General features: G+C 40.4%; 1 long non-coding RNA gene across 2 annotated transcripts in view; it reads right to left on the bottom strand.

Annotated features, from left to right (window-relative positions):
• The window catches only part of LOC115029844 (uncharacterized), a 143,735-nt gene extending 131,747 nt beyond the window's left edge, over nt 1-11,988 (bottom strand). For both annotated transcript variants that reach the window (XR_015046033.1, XR_003835399.2), the window contains exon 1: nt 11,904-11,988. This is a non-coding gene — a long non-coding RNA (uncharacterized LOC115029844). The remainder of the gene's footprint in view (nt 1-11,903) is intronic.
• Nucleotides 11,989-17,347: the final 5,359 nt, after the last annotated feature.

Raw genomic sequence — 17,347 nt, 5'->3', positions numbered from 1 at the left:
TTATCCAATCTAGAGCTATTTATTAAATTAGAAGACAACTGAGAAGAAGCTTTCTAACATTGGATCCATCAGAAGTTTCTTAGAGATGAAATATTAGATTTCTCATAACTAAGTATTCCTGTGTATCAGAAAACACTATCAATAAAGCACACTGACAGTTCATACAATGTGATAAAGTATTTGTAAGAAACCTATCTGATAAGGGGTTGATATCTAAACTACAAAAAGTATCTCTACCATTCAAAACTACTTGACTGAAATGAACAAGGGATGGAAACATTTCTCAAAGTCAAGTCTATACACAGCCAAGAAGCACATGAAAAAAGTAGTCCTGCCTCTAATTGTTACAAAAATGTAAATCAAGACCATGGTGACATATCCTCACGTACTGAACTACAGAGTGAGTTCAAGGCCAACCTAAGCAACCAGTGACACCCTCTCTCAAAAAAAAGATGACAGGGGCTGTAGCTAGGTGATAGTGTTTGTCTAGCATGCGTGGGGCTAGTCACCACTGGAAGAAACAAAGCTTTGTAAGAAAATGGAGAAACTGGAATGTATACATATATATTATCTGTGTGTTGGTGGGAGTGGCTGACTGTATAGCAGCTGTGGAAAGCAGTCTGGTACATCCTCAGAAACAGAATCACTCTATGATTCAGTAGTTTTGCACTGGACTTTGAGAGGCACCAAAGGACCACCCAGTGCTACCCACTGATCTTCTGTTGTGACAACGCTGAGTGTAGTTCTATTTTTGGCTCACACTTTCAGTTTGAACTCCGTGGTGACTTGGTCTCATGGACCTGAGCTGAGGCCATACATCAGAGTGGAAAGGATGTGATGGAGAAAATTGGCTTACCTCCAGACATCCAGGAAACAGGCAAAGATAACACACCAGAATACCTAGTAACCTCTTCTTCCAACTAGACTCCACCTCCTAGCTTCAACCTCTTGAGATGAATGTTACCAAACATCATGAGGCTATCAATTGTTAGACCATTGATTTGGTCAGAGCTCTTATGATATAATTACTTAACAGCACATTTGTCTAAGCATTCCATTAGAAGCAAAGATTCTGACAGACACATGGGCCTTCAGGGGACTCCTCCAAACCATGACCCCCAGCAGAATTGAAAGCAGGTTTATAAAAATGTCCTGCATGGTCATACTCACAGTCTCAGGGTATATAATAACCAAAAAGTGGAAATAAGTCAACTATCTACTGGGAGATAAGTAAATAAATAAATGGAGTATTAAAATAACAGAAATTCTAACACATCCTGAGGCATTCTGCTAGGTGAAATAGGACAGTCACAAAGATAAACACTGCCTGGTTCACATCTATGGCATGCTGAATATACAGAAACAGAAAGCAGAATGGTTGCTAGGCACTGGCATGGAGGAGAGTTGTCACTTAATGGGTAGAGTTTCAGTTTTCCCATTCTTCAGATGAAGAGTTCTGGAGATTGGCTGCAAAGTAATGTGAATGTGCTTAGCACTGCCCAGCTGTGCAGTTAAACATGATTAAGAGGGCAAATTTCATGTTGTGTGTATTTTACCACAATTTAAAAAAAAAAAAAAACATAATGCCTTTGAGAAAAATTTTATTTCTGAAAGAATGCTACTGGTACTCAATTTTGCTTCCAGATCTCAATGCCAGATCATTTTCTTCTCTTGTGTAATGTGAGGCACATTGCTAACACCCTCCAAAGAGTACACAGAGTGATGGACATGACTGACCAAGAAAAGGAGAACCTAAGGTCTTCCTCACCATAGCTAAGAGCCAATCGTACAGGATGACTTCAGTCTTGTCATCAAGTAAGCCAGGAAGTCTTCCACTCCTCCTGTGGTTTCAGTGTGGAATGTCCCTCACAGTCTTATATATTGAACATTTAGTCTACAGACGGTAGTGATGTTTGGAAAGATTGTGAAACCTTTAAGAGGAGTATAGCCTCTCTGGAGGAAGTGGGTTACTAGGGGCTTATAGCTCAGGCCAACTTCCTCTTGCTAACTCCTGGAGCAATGTGACCAGCAATGCTTCTGCAGCCATGCCTTTCTGGCCATGACCGACTATGTCTCTCTTTAAACTATAAGCCAAAATAACCCCGTCCTCCTTTAAGATACCTTTCATCAGGTATTTTATCACATACATGACTAATAAAGTCCTTATAGGTGAGTCCCTTCAGCTGCCCTTGCTCTTCACATCATGATAGAAATGAATTGAGAACTGAAATCCTGCAAACATCTTGCCTCTGACCAGAGAGAGAAAGGCCTGACCTCAGCATCTTCCATCAGTATGACTCTATTCCCAGGGCCTCATGTCCATCTTCCGAAGAAGGAAGCAAGACTGAAGAGAAGACCACAGGACAAGAATATATTGACCTGTGTAACAAGTAACATGTATTCTCCATGGGAACTAGAAGGTATATGGATTCATTCATCCAGACCAATATTCTGGGATAACAGTAGTATAGACTCCCACTTCACTGACCTGCACTGATACTTGTTTCCCTGGATCTGTTTCTCTCTGAAGTCCCAAGAAGGAGCCAGAAGACCCTGCATATACCATGACATGTCTCACAGGCTTTATAAAGAAAATTCCTCCAAAGTCTCATCCGAAGCTTGCTATTGACAGGGACTGAGGTTTGGTTTTGATGCGCTTTTCTTGGCCCTAACGGGACATAGATTTATATCAGACTTGACTACTGCTAAGGTTGAAAGCAGCAGCTCATACCCTGACAGAATCAGCAATAAGAAGTGTGCTCCAGGAAGGGACAGGAAGTGTGTAGCCAACACAGGACTGACCAGGGGTGATCAGCAATAGGAAACTGAGTCTCCTTTGCTCAATCATCTTTTGTATGTACAAACTGAGAGTAAAGGACTGAGTCCATGTAGATAAGTGCATGAAATTCCCGACCCTTTCTTTAACCATTCCATACACTAGCAAGATTTTGCTGAAAGGACCCTGATATAGCTGTCTCTTGTGAGACTATGCCGGGGCCTAGCAAACACATAAGTGGATGCTCACAGTCAGCTATTGAATGGATTACAGGGCCCCCAATGGAGGAGCTAGAGAAAGCACCCAAGGAACTAAAGGGAACTGCAACCCTATAGGTGGAACAACAATATGAACTAACCAGTACCCGCGAGCTCTTGTCTCTAGCTGCATATGTATCAAAAGAGGGCCTAGTCGGCCATCAGTGGAAAGAGAGGCCCAATGGACATGCAAACTTTATATGCCCCAGTACAGGGGAATGCCAGAGCCAAAAAGTGGGAGTGGGTGGGTAGGGGAGTGGGGGGATGGTATGGGGGAATTTTGGGATAGCATTGGAAATGTAAATGAGGAAAATACCTAATAAAAATATTTTTAAAAAGAATGAGGGTATTCAAACACCTCTGGGACTAGAATAGACTTGGTTGAGGCCAAGTGGCAAAAACACAGCAAGGTCCCTGAAATGACTGTGACTTTTAGGAGACAGTTCCAACACTATTTCAGGCCTTGCTGGCAAGGGGTAAGAGCTGTGGCAGAAGGGCCGCTTGCCTAGTACAAAGTCTCCCTACTAATACATGGTACTTGATACAAATGGCCACCAAGATAGGAATAACTCATAGTTGTGAGGATTCTAATGCACATAGCCTGGGCTTCTTTGCTGTATATTTTTTGTTTTATATTGTTTTGATAAATACCATGACCAGGCAGCAACTTGGTTTATTTTCTCTTTCAGCCTATGATCAGGACATCATTGAGTAAAGCCAGGGAAAGCATATAAGCAAGAACCTGGAGGCAGAAACTGAAGTGGAGACTATGGTAGAAAGTTGTACACTGACTTGCTTTTCCTAGCTTGTTCAGATGTCTTTCTTATACAGCCCAGGCCCACCAGCCTAGGGATGTCATCGCCCACAGTAGGCTGAGTCCTCCCATATCAACTAAAAATTTGTAAAATGCCTCACAAACATAATCGCAGGCCCAATCTTATCTGAGAAAATTCTCTACTAAGCATCCCACTCTAAGATGGCTGAGCATATGTCAGGTTGGCAAAACAAACAAACAAACAAACAACAACAAAAATAACCAGCCCAGTTGCTGTGAGCTAGGAAGAGTCATCTTCACTTTACATGGAAGGATACCACAGTTGGACAGGCTCAAGAGTCCACCATGTGCACACAGAAGCTAGGAAATAGCAAAGTAGGTTGGTTTCCCTAGTCAGGGCTCCAGAAAAAGGCTAAGCACTATATAATGAGTATAATTTAACACTGCTGATGGAGAACAGTAGAGATTTTTCTCACAACTCTGCAGATGCTACCGAAAAATATGCTATCTTCTTCTAGGTATTGACATCCCCCACATCCTACAGCCTAGTCTAAGAACACAAGGCCTCTTGTTCTAGCACTCAATCGACCACATAGCTGTGATGATAACAGAGGTGGCATTCCTCTTATGTTACAGCCTCCACTTCACCCCAAGCCATGGAAATTGTTTAAGGTATTTTTAGGAAAGACAGATCTTTTCAACAGGCTGGTATCATTCAACTTATTTCCAGAACTGCACTCAAACTCACCTCTAGAGCCCGAAGAGGGATCAGGAAACATGTCAAGCAAAAGAGTAAAGACACTAGGCTCCTTCGTGTATCTGTGGGGTTTTAGGACCAGAAAGGACTATCATCTATGCAGTCAGAGTCTAAAATAAGGACTGCCTGCCAGCATGGGTCACAGTGCCACCAAGGAGTGGCTTTCTGAAGAGCTGAGTTCAGAATCGATTAAGCAGCAGGGCTATTTATTGACCATTTTAGATTTCATAGAAAAGGAGAAAAAATAATCCACTATGAAAATGAAATTCTGTCAGTAACCCCAATAGGCTTGCCCACCAACTAACGAGAACAAGGTAAATTTGAGCTCAATTTACTCAGATGGATAATAAAACTTTCAATTATGGCTGCATTATTTGTTGCTATATGGTTGAAAGATTAGGTGACAATATGCAAAAAATAGTTTCTTCATATTATAATATTTAGTAATGTCATTTTATTTTTTATATGTTTCATTAAATTGTTTTGTGGCTTTATTATCTACCCAGATGCACAGCCCAGAAATACAATTATTCAGATTTAGAAGCAATAAAATTTGGCATGCATTTTCTCGTATTCAGAATTCCTGCATGTTAAAAAGAAATTATAGCATTCTTCCCACATTGCACTGCTCTGAGGCCCTCACAGACCCATTCATTAACCAAAGACATTACAGAAAGCACACCATTTAGGTTAAAGGGCCCTTCGGATAACAGATATGCAGACGCAGAGCTAATATTTCACTGTAGCCCCGCCTTTTGATTATGACAATAGCAGAGGCAACAGATTTGTGCTCACTGTGACGTGCAGCTAGCTCCGTGATGGATCCATGAAGTGCTGAAACTCTGGATGCAAAGCAGCACACACGAGAAAAGAATGGTGACTGCAAAAACTCATCTCTAACTATGGAGGAGCAGAAATCTCCCTACTGGAGGAAAAGTGATGGCTTTCTGGGGATTTGTATTTCAGGTGAGCTCTATAAGATGTCAGGGTCCTGAGCATACTTCCATGGCATGCAGACCATTAGGTGTGACCCCAGGAGTTCAGAGATAGTGGTCTCTTTACTCAGAAATATACTTCCACTGAAAAGGCACAAAGTTTTAAAATTTCTACTAAAATATAAAGAAACGTCTTAGGGCTCCTCATCTGCCATTAGCACTTTAATATATGTTGAATATATAATTATTTGAGATCATAGATATCAAATTGCAAATATGTTAGGAACTGAACACCAAACTATGTAGGGGTTTTGTCGTTGATGCTGTTTCTTTTTTGAGATATCCAATGGTACTAAATGAAAAGAGGTGTCCAAAAAAAAGGCTTAAGAAAGCATCAAACTACAGTCTTACTACAAAAAACAGGAATTGCAAACCAGAAATATGTATTTGTATGATATAAATGTTAAGCATCTTTTACCCAAAACTCTAAAAGTCTCCAAACTCTGAAACTTTTTGAACACTGGTGTAATACTCCAAGTCAAAATTCCACATCACGAACCTGTGCTTCATACACAAAAATTACTTCATACACAAATATATATATATATATATATATATATAGAGAGAGAGAGAGAGAGAGAGAGAGAGAGAGAGAGAATGATGGAGGGATTGCTTAGCCACTAAAAGTATGCACTAATATTGAAAAGTACCCATGTTCAGTTTCTAGCACTCATGTCACAGGGCTCACAATCATCTATACCTCCAGAGGATATAATCTCATTTTCTAGTTTCCATGAGCCACTGCATTCACATGCACACACCTACACATATTCAGACATCCAAGCATATAATTTAAAAAACAAAATTGGAAAGTATGTTATTTTCTGACTATGTGTCTAAGGTGTGTATGAAATAAAAAATTTGTTTAAACTCGGATTCTGCCCCTGATATATTTCAACATGTGTTTGCAAATATGCCAAAAAGAATCCCATCCTAAACTCTTCTAGTCTCACACATTTTCTACAATATACCCAAATGGAAAAAGGTTGATATAAAAAGTGTGTGAAAATTTGTTATAAATCCATTTAAAAGGATCAAACAAAATAATAGAGAGAAAAGGCATGGGCAATAACTTTGCAGGAGACTCATATGAACAGTAAACATTTGAGAGCATATGAAGGAAATCCAAAATGAGCTGCCTCTGATAGCCGTTTGACTGGCAGAATTGAGAATGGCGACATCATGGAGTGTTCGGGACTATATAAAGACCCAGGAGCACCCAGTGAATAAGAAACTCATAAGCGCCTTTGGAAAAGAATTGAACATTATCTTACAAAGTTAAACAGTTGTATATCCTACAACTTTATATTTCCACTTATGAATGTGAAGCTCTAGGAAAAAAATCCGAAATATATATGACAGTATGGAAACACCAGAGTGTTTGTAGTACCATTCTCAGAAACAAGAACCTGAAAATAATCCAAGTGAGGATGTAAATTCTAGTGTGCGCCACAGTAAGGTATTGGGAGACACTCAAAACCAATGAAGCTCAACTATACACAACAATGTGACTGACTCTTCCCAATATGACTGAGATTAGAAGATGAATGATTTTTTTTTCTAAAAGAAAAAATTTAAGACGCACAATATAATGTTAGGAATGTGTATAAATTGTGAGGCTGTGTTTGAAACTTTATGATGAAAATCTGAATAGGTCTCCTTGGGGAACCAAGCAATGAGCAATGAAGCTGCAGAGCAGAGGAGTAGACAAGCTATTTATTGGCTGATCTCTGCAGCTTGTGATGTCATAAACATCCATAGAGAAGAAAGAAGAGTCTCCTGTAGAGACTGTGATGAGAGGGTATCAGGGAAGAAGCCTAACCCTAATGTAAGCCCTGAAAATATGGGATAACACTATTCATGCCCATTAGGCATGTGTGCGTGCATGTGTGTGTGTGTGTGTGTGTGTGTGTGTGTGTGTGTGTGTGTGTAGTATCTGTATATATGTATAGGCACAGGGGGGCTTAGAAGGGGAAAGGCAAGGCAATGTGGAATCAGCTCATGGATCTCACTTGCAGGGTAAAATTTCACCTTGGAAACAAAGCAATAGAGGATAAGTAGAGGCTTGAGCAAGAGAGAGAATATTGAGTGCCTGGTGTTCTTTAATCCCACTGTGTTTTAAATGTACTTGGTAAACACAAAACATACCTCATGTATAACTAATGTATTACCTAAACCAAGAACAACTGACCCACAGGGAAATAATCATATCTGAAGGCAGAATTTCTGGACTCATGCCTTCCATCGGCTAGAATAACTTTAGATCAGCAATTGTATCCTGATAAAACCTTCTTTTTCTCATGTCTAGAATAGGCAATGTGACGTGGAAAGAGGAAGGGCTGAGGTCCACACACACTATTTGACCGCTTTTCCTATTTAGATTCTAGGCAGAACGAGGGTAATCTCAGCAAAAGGGACTCTGCTGCTGTCATCCAAGGATCAGAACAGTGACTAGGACATCATTCCTGGCTGCTTGATAACCTAGGTCTAAAGAAATGGCTGACTAAAGGCTCCTGTAGTTTAGTGCGGAAACAGCAGGATGGTGAGAGGCTTCCCGTTAAAGTGGCTTCCTGAATGCTCACTTTGATAACCTTCTCTGCTACCAAAAGTTAAAATATTTAAGGGAGGGCATGGGCTTTCTCGATAAGTAAAGTGCTTCTCTTCCAGGCAAGAAGATCTGAGTTTGATCCCACAGAGCTCAATTTTTTTTTAAAGCCAGGAATGTTGCTCCCTATTTATAATTCTAGCACTTAAGGGCAGAGATAGGTGGATCCCTGCAGGTCTCTAGCTAGGGTGGATTACTTGACAAGATCTAAGCTTTCTAATAAAGCAAGATGGGTGGTGCCTGAGGAATAACATCTAAAGTTTATCTCTAGTCTTATATGTACCTACTCACATATATGTGTTCTCTCTTCTCTTCTCTTCTCTTCTCTTCTCTTCTCTTCTCTTCTCTTCTCTTCTCTTCTCTTCTCTCTCTCTCTCTCCCCTGCTCTCTCTCTCTCAGGGAAATAACAGCGATTTCAAGTTTCTGTAAACCACTGAGAGGTTAAGTAAATACATGTCTCTAGACTCAGGTTGGAAGTTCTATTGTCCTGGAATCCAGCTTGTACTGGTTAACAAAGCCCCAAGGAGCTCATGTGGGATGGAACACTAACCACCATGGTGTGAAATCAAGTCTGTGGCAGAGTTTCATCTGAGCAAAAAGAACCCATGGAAAAATAATAGCTTGCTGTCTGGAGCAAGAAGTGTAGGAGGAAATCTGAGAGAAAAGGAAAATATAAACTAGTACCTATTAACTAAGGTCATAAAAGCACAGTTATCAACTGCAGCTGAGAATAGGAGCCCCAAATACTCCTAACTAGAAGCCACCCTAAAATTCTCATGAAGTGAGAAGTTTCCTAGAAAAATATTAATTCCTAAAGTTGACTCAAGAAGAAATAGAAAGCCTGATTGGCCTTGTAACTGTTAAAGAGGTATGATCATTTATCAGCATGCCCTTCTCCAGAAAACAAAACCATCTGTAATCAGACTTAAAGATAAATTACTCAACAAATCTACAAGGAAGGGATAATTTGTGCTGCATTCAAAATATTTGAGAGAAAGGGATAAATGAAGAAAACTTATCCCATTCATTTCATTGATAGTAAAATGTATTAAGCACTGTAATGGTAAAGAAGTGATAAACTGTTCTGTTGAATACAGAGTTGAAAACTCTACCTAAAAGATAAGCAATGGGCTGGGGGTGTAACTGAATAACTAGAGGGCTCTCTTAGTGTGCATGTAATCCTGGTTCAATCCTCAGCACAACATAAACCGTGATTGACAGTACATGTCTGTTATCACAGCACTTCAGAAATTAAAGCAGAATCAGAAGCCTAAGACTGTCTTCAGCTGCATAGTGAGTTCGAAGTCAGCATGGACTATACAAGACTTTTAAAAATATGCAAACCAAAACATATTTTAGGAGTTATTTTTATATGGGATAATTTTAATGAAACTTGTGATTTATATATCTGCAAAAAGGAGGAGGAAACAGCAACTAAAAAGGAGATTGCAGCTTAATAAGGAAAGGTTCTACTGAACATTGTAGGCTAGAGTTGCTAAACCCACCTAAAAGCTTGCCCTTCCTAACATGCCATACAATGACCCAGAGCAAAGACAATGGGACAGTGACAGTGGTGAGCTCAGCTGAAGAAACAGTTCTTTCCTGCTAGGGATAGAATATGGTTTAATCCTTATGCCCTTTTTCTTGGTATAGCAGATGGGTGGATAGTGAGATGGGAAGAGAGACTAAATGTGTCAAGGAAATACAGGGATGAGCTCAAAGATAACTAAGAATTACCACATAGCTTTCTCAACATTGCAGAAAGCATTTTTACCCCATGTCTCTGCAAGTAATAACATCATGATTAAAAAGAATACAAGAATCAAAAAGGAATATTCAACTATCTTTGCTTTTTAGTATACACTTACATACTTGTAAGGAGCCGCCCTCACATTGGCCATTACAAGATGGCGCTGATGGCACTGGCACCTGTGTTCTAAGTAGTAAACAAGCAAGCTGCGCATGTGCCGGGGTAGCTTCCCACCCCATGTGCTCTGCCTTCCCCGTGACGACAACTCCGGCCGATGGGCTGCAGCCAATCAGGGAGCGACACATCCGAGGCGGAGGACAGTCCTCCATAAAAGGGACGGGTTTTCGCCATTCAGGGGATCTCTCTATCAATCTCTCTCTCTCTCTCTGGCCATCTCTCTCTCTCTCTCTGGCTCCCTCTCTGGCTCTCCTTGCCACTGGCTCCTGATGGGGTAAGCAATAAAGCTTGTGCCGCAGAAGATTCCAGTTGCCCTGAGTGTGTTCTTACCAGGGGGAACAAAAGCGCGGGCAATACATACTTAGAAACTACACATATCTAGCCCCATGCAAAAAAGTGAAGGCATCCTTTGTTTTGTCTGGTTTTTATCATTCTGCTTTATGTGTCTTGAAACTGGGGTTGCCTTTGTCATACTTCCATTGGGAATCTATAAAGTATGTTTTGTTAGAAGAAATAATTTTCGATATGACTCTAAATAAAACTAGGATTCAACTAAGACAGACTCACCAGTAACATCGTGATTTATGCACAAATGGTAATATTTAAGAGCTAATAAAGTTGTTCTCTATACCTACTGGAAGAAATAATAAAATGAAATCAAAAATATAAAATTTGTTTTGTTTTGATTGTTTGTTTTGAGAGATGGTCTCTCTACAAATTCCTGGCTGTCTCAATATATATGTTTTATACATAGTGAGTGTAACCAAAACTCACTATGCAGAGCAAACCAGCCTTGAACTCACAGAGATCTTCCTATCTCTGACTCCCAAGTACTGGGATTAAAGGCAAGTGCCACTACATCAGGCTTCAAAATAGTAAACTTCTTAAGAACAAAACTTAAGGGTTTAGAGAAATGTGTCAGTGATTAAGAATCCTGGTTTCTCTTGCAGAGGACCCAGGTTCAGTTCACAGCACCCATACAGTGACTCACAAAAATCTGGATCTCCAGTTAGAAGAAATCTAAGGATCTCTTCAATTCATATGAACATCAGACATGCACATGGTTCACACACTCATGCAGGCAAACATTCAAAAATAAAAATAAATAATTTTAAATAAATAATTTTTAATTTTTAAATAGTTTTCATTAATTTATTTTTCAGTTTACATCTCAATTGCAGCCCTCCAACTCTTCCTGGTACCCCTCTCAACTAGCCCCACCCATTCTCCTCTAAGAAGAGAGAGCCCTTCTCTCCAGCTATCAACCCACTTTGACACATCAAGTCACTGCAAGACTAGGCACATCCTCTCCCACTGAGACCAGACAAGGTGACCCAGTTAAGGGGAATGAATTACTTTTTAATCTACAAAGAAACAATATTTTCAAGATGTTAATGAAAATCATGAAACAAACAAAACAGATACATGCACTATAATCAGTGTTGGAAATGTTTGATCACATAAACAATACATACATTGAATGCAACTTAATATGTAAATTTAGTGCAATTACAATTCAATTTTGGGTGGCATTTTTTCCAATAAAGCTATACACGAAGACCCCAAAATCTATGTGAAAGAGTTAAAAGGCCAAAATTGTTCAAATATAAAACTAAAAGGAACATGAAAAATTGTACCACCTACATATCAAATCTTATAATATTGTTTTATTATTATAGTATTATAGTGAAACTGTGGTACTAGCCCACTGACAACACAGCAGAACACAGAGCCCACAGAGACAGATTCTGTGTGACACGGATGCAGGAGGGAGATAGGCCTTGAGTGATGTATGCAGGTTATGGCATTACCAACTGGAGAACAAGAAGATGGGTCTCCTTCATTCCACACATGAGCTCCAGATATCTGTGAAATATAGATTGGAGGAAGCTCCCTAGAAATTAAAAAAAAATGCAATTTAAAATCAAGACTCACAAAACCATTATAGAACATATCACAGTGAGTCATCAAAAAAATTAAAAATTGAGATACCCTATGACCCAGGAGCCCTTGAATGGTGTAGACCCAAAGAAACATAAATTGGTGTATTTAAGAGATACTTGCCACGTTCGTGTTTATAGCAGTACTAGCTACAACAGGCAAGATTTGGAATCAACTCAAATATCTATTAGAGATGAATGGATAAAGAAGATATCACAGCCACCCACAAACACACACACTCAGAATCTTCTCACCAAAAATCTGCTTCTGTATATATCTGTATATATCTGTATATATATCTGTAAGAGAACAACATAAAATGAGCTGATAATTACATCTTGATAACATAGTGTGGTAGGAAAGGCAAAGGTCTTATCCCTGGAAGTACATGCAATCTCCCTGGAGAAGAACAATCATCCCTAGAGCCAATTATCCAAAGACATGGATAGCACCCGAAAGGCAGGCCTCAGGCAGAGAAGAGAATATCATTCTTCATGAAGCCTCATTTTATAGGCACTCTTTTTCAATGACTCAGGATGCTTGGGGTAAGCTCTAAGGTGACTGATGATAAACAGATGCCCACCCTTAGAGACTGGCTAGGAGATGGATAAGACAAACATCATTCTGTGTGGCACAGATGTGGGAGGAAGATGGGCCTTGCGTGAAGTATGCAGGTTATGTCATTATCCACTGGAGAAGACAAGGAGATGGGTCTCCTCCATGCCACACATGAACTCCAGATATCTGTGGGACCAAGATTGAAGGAAGTTCAACATGTAAAGATACCTAGTGCTGGCTGGCCAACTGACCCTGTAAAATCAAATAGGTGAACTCTAGATTCAGAAACAAACCCTTTCTTAATGGATACGGATAAAGGGAGACACCTGACATCTACCTCTGGCCCCCACATGGACACAGGTATACACATACCTACACACACATGCATCCATACGTAAGCACATACATGTACATGCAAATTAAAAAAACACCTTGCAAAGGAACTTAATCCAACTACCGTGATTAGAGATGAGACCTTTAAGAAATGATTAAGATTAAATAGAGTCATCACACTTGAGTAAGAGAGAGGCAAACGTAGAGGTGTGTGTGTGTGTGTGTGTGTGTGTGTGTGTGTGTGTGTGTGTGTGTGCAATTGCAGGTAAGCTTTCCATCTCTTGCTGTGTGATGTCCTCAGCCATCTTGAAACTTTATCAGCCATGAGTCTATCACCAGATGTTATCCTCAACCTTGGACTAGTATCATGAGCCTAAGCCAGTCTCTTTTCACTATAAGTTACTCAGCCCCTGATGTTGTGTTATTAGCAACAGAAAGTACATTTTTAAAACTCTTCCTCAATTCTTCAGTCAAGTAGTGGTAGAGTACACTGAACTATGGACCCGTATGTGTATGTGTCTCATTAGTGTGCATATCTCTGCATGAGAATTAATAGAACAATATTCTGTTCTTTAACTCATAAGGTGCATCCAGGATTATAAATATTTATACATGGCATTGCATACCTTCCTATAATTCATGCCCACAAAGTCTCACCAACACTCTTTCCTCTGATAGAGAGATTTCCCTCCCATTACCAACTTTATTGTTTAGTTAGATTTGTCTGTGTGGGTAAACCACTCCAAAAATGAATGATGTGCAACATTAATCATATATTACAAACCCCTGTACATACTTGTTGGAAATCTGGGTAAGGCTCAGCAAGGACATTCTTTTGTGGGAACCCCCAGGTCTCATACATATATGCCACATAGCCTTTAGATGGTATGGAAGCTTAGGTTTAAGGTAGCCTCATTCATATAGCTGGCAGTTGGTGGTTTTCATCTCTGGTGACAGAGTTAGTTCGATCATGCTAGGATGTACCTAGCTCAAGTACAATGACATTTGTGGTTGGTCAGAGTCCTAAAAACTGCAGAAGAGGGCCTAGAGAGATGGCTCAGCTATTATAATCACTTGATAGTCTCCTAGGGGACCAAAGTTTGGTTCCTAACACCCTTGTCAGACAGCTCACAACTGTCTGTAACTCCAGCTCCAAGGTATCTGATTTCCTTTGCAATATTCTGCTACTACCTGCACTTACACACACACACACACACACACACACACACACACACACACACACACACAAACAGAAACCCATTTATATACATAGTGTTTTAAAATAATCTATTTTTAAGGAACTAAAGACAATTTCCACTTCTTATTAGGTCTCTGAGTCCCATTTAGTAGTAAACCACTGACCAAAGAAAACTCCATGGCAAACCAAATACATGATTAGGGCGGTACTGGTCCCCAGGTATAAATACGGGGAAAAATCATTTCAGCTGTTATTTCAAACAATTTTCTGTGTCAGCTTTGAGTAGCCTTGAACTTATTTTAGGACACAGGAATAATTTCCTAAAGGCACACTATGGCCACACACTCACATCAGTATAGGCACACTTACTTTCTTCCAGAAAAGAAATGGAGAGACAGTGGATGTGAGGGAGAAAGAAGTTGGGTGTGGACCAAGAGGAGGGGAGCGAGGAGAGACTACAGTGGGATTTATTATATGAGTGAACAATAAATAAAATAAAATAAAAACACATGCAGATTCATACCACAGTCACATATGCACTCAAACATTAGCAGAAAACCACAGGGAATGAATCACATGAAGCTATACACAGAATCAGTCCTGTATATAGGCACCAAGTCCACATGAGGCAAGGATTCGCTGTGCACACTCTATTTCATTTTAACTCTGCAAAGTTCTTTGATAAAATGCACAGTAGCATAGTTCAGAGAAGGAATCCAGTGCTCTCAGCCATCCTTTGGTACAAAGGGTTAAGTGATTAGAGATGACCCAGGCTGCCAGCTGCAGGCTGGTCTCTGTGGTCGGATTTCTCAAGATGATACAGCTCACTTCCCAGCAGTGATTGCAAGATTTAAATCTAAGTCAGGGGAGAGAAAAATGCAATTCTTGGTACGGTGTTAGTTAGAGCACAGCTAGAGACAGCATAAGCAATGAAGAGACGGAGCCCGCAGAATTGTTTAACCATTTGACTAGATGGGAAACATGGAGAAGCTTTTCTAGGCAGCTTCAGATAACTGCCCTTCTTCCACAGGTCCCCTGGCAAGTTCCTGACAAATCTAAAGTAGGTGTAAATTCTGAAAAAAATGATGGGCTTTTTAAAATGAAGCTCTCTTTACTTCCTACAGAGGCTCTCACAACACTATGCATATATTATCCACAATTTATAATTAATAACTATTTACATTCATAAATGTTTTAAGTAACAATATTATTGAAAGCAAGTGCTAAAAATAAGCTAATGTGCGTTTCCTTTTCTCCTGAGTTCCTGGTGGCTTTAGAAAAAAGAATAAGAGCACAACTTTTTTTTCCCTCCTACAGGGTCAAAATTTCTAGGAAATTTATAGCTGAACAGACAACTGAATTTCAAATACGGGCTATTCTTTGAAACTTACCCCCATCTTCCTGTAAAGTCTCACCCCAGACAGGTCTGCAGGACTCCAACACCATTAACTAAGGCACCTGTCAGAGTTGATGCCTTTCCTTGTTTAATACATAATGCTTCCCAGATGCTACGCAAGGACACAGCCCACCTGTTCTGCTGCCCAACTTCATTAGCTGCTGATTCACAAGCATGCTTGGAAATACGGTGGGAAAGTATGAAAGCTCAAAGCAGGTGAGACATGACTACTTTGGTTTCCATAACTTGGCTGTGACTGGCAAAGCCTTGAAGTGCATATCACACTACCAATCAGTTGTCCTAAGAGCCTAAGGAAACCTGGAGAGAAGTTCAGGACAGCAAACTCTCCTGTGTGAAAGTGCAACCAAAAGCCAAGTGCATTAGAGGGTGGAGACAGGGGATCCCTTAGACCAACCAAATCAACTGGCTTTGGTTTCATGAGAGAGAGAGAGAGAGAGAGAGAGAGAGAGAGAGAGAGAGAGAGAGAGAGAGAGAGACTCAATGTAGAAGGAAAAGAGAAAAAGCAGCTGACGAAGATATACACATCAACCTCTGTTTTCTGCACACATAGATGACTATGCAAATGGGAACACATGCAAGAACATGTATATGCATGTGCACACAACACACACACACACTCATGCACAAAATAACAGAAGTGAAAGTCAGCTTCCATCTTCCTTAGACATTTGATCTGACACCAGGGAATGTTGATTCTAAAAGTAGTTTCCTGAGCAAGGTCCTCATCTGCCCCTTCCAGATTTGTGGCTAGACTCTCAGGCCATGGCTACTCTGCTTCTCAGCTGGGGAAAGAAACCCCATTGGGACACAGGAAAGTATTTAAGAATGCAGCCACTTCCCAAATTAAACTTTGTCCTGGTTTACACTTCTAAGTCCCTCAGGATAGCCAGGTCGAAGTTCTGCCTTATTTATGACTGATTTTTACAGTGACAGACACTGAAGCCACAAATCTCATGACTGATGTGTCCCAACACTGCCAGCTTCCTCTTCAGTGGAGACAAATGCCCATGGTGTGACTCCATAGCATTCACACATTTAGACACTTGCATTTAATATTTAATTATTATGTATGTATATACATACATACATAGCTTTGAAGAAAAGTATTCAATGCCAGGGATTTCCTGACTTCATAGGCTCAAGGTGTCATCTCTCCTTCTCTTGGCTGAGGATGACAGGGAAGTTGTCAAGGAGCTGCCAGAGAGCCCAGGGAGTCCACTCCTATCACTCTACTATCCTGACAGGGCTGTTGCTCCCAGTGGGCTCGTGCCTATCCTTAGTACATCATAGTACTGCCTCCTTGTCCTAGCTTTCCCTTTAGTGTACTCTGCCTCCCCTTCCCCAGGGGAATTCCCTGAAGGAAGTGGTCAGGTCTTGGGTTGTCTTCCAGATCTTTATAGGGGAAAGCAAATGAAATTGTCTCAGGTGTAAATGTAGGTACTTGTATCACCTACTGGTATTCTCTACATCAGCTTATAAAGTGGTCAGGATTTTAGAGGAAGAACACTAGGAAACAGACAAGAAGACATGCATTGAGAGAAATGCAGGTGGCCACAGGAAGGCTGAACTGACAAGGGCTTAGGAAAGATAGGATTCCCACCCCAACCACTAATGCCTGAAGAAGCACTAATAGCAATAGTGGTATTGATTGACAGCTTGGCTGCCTCTAATGCTCGGGGTACTATACCAAGCACACAGTGGGTGTGATCTTATTTAACCCAGACAATAAAATCGCAAGTAGACTATGCTCACACCAGCTCCATAGGTATGGACTCTGAAGCTCGCAGCAGACAAGAAACTGCCTGTTG

Source organism: Mus caroli, unplaced genomic scaffold (genome assembly GCF_978045245.1).
Source record: "Mus caroli unplaced genomic scaffold, Mus_caroli_1 scaffold_19, whole genome shotgun sequence".
NCBI lineage: Eukaryota > Metazoa > Chordata > Mammalia > Rodentia > Muridae > Mus > Mus caroli.
This window is presented reverse-complemented; position numbering and strand designations above follow the sequence as displayed.